Source organism: Echinops telfairi, unplaced genomic scaffold (assembly GCF_000313985.2).
Source record: "Echinops telfairi isolate 266 unplaced genomic scaffold, ASM31398v2 ScPeMD7_70;HRSCAF=299, whole genome shotgun sequence".
NCBI classification, from domain to species: Eukaryota; Metazoa; Chordata; class Mammalia; order Afrosoricida; family Tenrecidae; genus Echinops; species Echinops telfairi.
Window position 1 is genome coordinate 60,352,495 of NW_022103968.1, and position 2,203 is coordinate 60,354,697.

At 48.0% G+C, this 2,203-nt stretch overlaps 1 pseudogene; it reads right to left on the minus strand.

Moving 5' to 3' along the window:
• Positions 1 to 1,332: 1,332 nt before the first annotated feature.
• On the minus strand, positions 1,333 to 1,986 carry LOC101657916 (annotated as a pseudogene).
• Between the last annotated feature and the right edge of the window lie 217 nt (positions 1,987 to 2,203).

Below are 2,203 nucleotides of genomic sequence, written 5' to 3' on the forward strand. Positions count from 1 at the left end.
TCCCAGTATCACCACTCTCACCACTGGCCCTGAAGGGATCATCTGTCCTGGATTCCCTGTGTTTCCAGTTTCTATCTGTACCAGTGTACATCCTCTGGACTAGCCAGATTTGTAAGGTAGAATTGGGATCATGATAGTGTCAGGGGAGGGGACCAGGGGGGAAGGAAGCATTTAGGAACTAGAGTTAAGTTGTATGTTTCATCATTGCTACACTGTACCTCGACTGGTTCGTACGACCCTTCCATAAGGGGATATCCAGTTGCCTACAGATGGGCTTTGGGTCCCTAATCTGCACTTCCCTCATTTACAATGATATGATTGTTCTTTGATGCCTGATACCTGATTCCTTCAACAACTTGTGGTCACACAGTCTGGTGTGCTTCTTCCATGTGGGCTTTGTTGTTTCTGAGTTACATGGCCGCTTGTTTACCTTCAAGCCTTTAAGACCCCAGATGCTATATCTTTTGATAGCCGAGCCCCTCGCCTTTTTTTACGATTTAAAAAATGTGTTTCAGATATTTGATAAAAGAGTTGCTTAATCAGTACCATGTTTTTTGCTTCAGTATCTGCACAACAGGGAAGGGAGAGAGGAAAATGAGCTGAAACCAAGGGCTCAAGTAGAAAGAAAATGTGTTGGAAAATGATGACAACATGTACAAGTGTGCTTACCACAATTGAATGATGGATTGTCATAAGATTTGTAAGAGCCCACTAATAAAACGATTAATATAAAACAGGAAAACAAACCAAAATGTCTGCACAATGAAAAAGCAGTTTTTCCACTATTGATATCTCCACCGCACGCCCCATAGTGAGGAGCAGTGTTGGTGTCAAATCAATCAGATTTGGGTCAGCGTCTTGGTGTAGCAGAACTTGGTGTAACACATTCTTCCTGCTGGCACCGGGCAGCTCCTCGGTATTATACAGACAAATGGAGTGCACCTTCTTCCTCAGAGGGGTCCTGTTTTCCCCGTGTAAGGTAGAATTTTTCCATAGTAAATGTTTACAATTCCTAGTTTGCTGTTTTCCCAGGCCAGATGTAGGGGAGTCACGCTCTCCGTGGAGTCTGAAAGTCTGCTTGTTGTTGAAACTGAACTTTGACCCTTTCACACAGTGGCTCTTGAAGAAGGCAGGCCTTTCTTTTTCCATGTGGATCTTCCTGGGGGCCACTAACCTCATGCCACCTGCTGTCCTGGCGATGCTGTTAGGGCTCCTGGAGGTGACAGCCCAGCTGCTTGATGTCCAACTTCATAAACACATCTAATTTCCCAGTAGAAGCACATGGTTTGGGTGGCTGGAGTTGGTTACAAGTCAATTATTGCCTTTGCAAGGCTATCTGATGAGATGTGCCAGACCAGCTCCTACTCCAGCAGCACCCGTGAAAGCCAGCAGCCCATTCCTGCGGCCGCCTTCTTCGCCCTCTGCATGGAAGAATCCACACGCCCAGCCCGGCCTCTTGGTTTGACTAGCCAGTCTCCTTTTGTCCCGGGGAGAACATCAGTGATACTTCCTGCTTAGGGTTCCACGCAGCTGCCTTGGTTTCTGCTCTTCAAGTGTTTGGTCACAAAGGCACCAAAAGATAGGGGAGTCACAGTTCTCCCCCAGTTCGTTATTACGTCACTGAAAACATAAACTGTCACTCGAGGCAAAGATTTGACATCAGCTGCGTTTTTGATGTCCAGTTTCCGTTGCATGCCTTGGAAGGTCATCTTGAGGTTGCGCCGCAGCTGTCCGACCCCGCCTGGTGGGTCTCTAACGCCTTCCTGCTGGCGGGCCCCATTCAGTCCCTGTGGCCTGCTCCCGGAGGTACCTTACAGAGAGATGAACTCCAGCGATGGTCGCTACTACAACTCTTCATCCTCTTCCTCCGCTGGGGGCAGCGTCAAAGGGTAGAGACCCTACTGTAACGGGGCCATTATTGGCCTCCCCGACCTGTCCCAGCAGAGGGAGGACAGCCGGCCACTTTTCCAGAGGTGCCGTACTCATTTTAATGTGTACCTCTTTCTTTGCTCTAATTTAAGAATTAACTGTATGACATAATAAACTACCTTTCGGCATATATATTTTATAGTTAAAACAGTCCAGTCGTTAGGCAGCGGACCGTCGGGGAAATTACTTGCACCCTACCACAGCTCACAGGCTTTCCAAGGCTGTACAAACCTCTCAGGAAGCAGGTTGCCACAGCTTCCTCCCACGGAGCAGC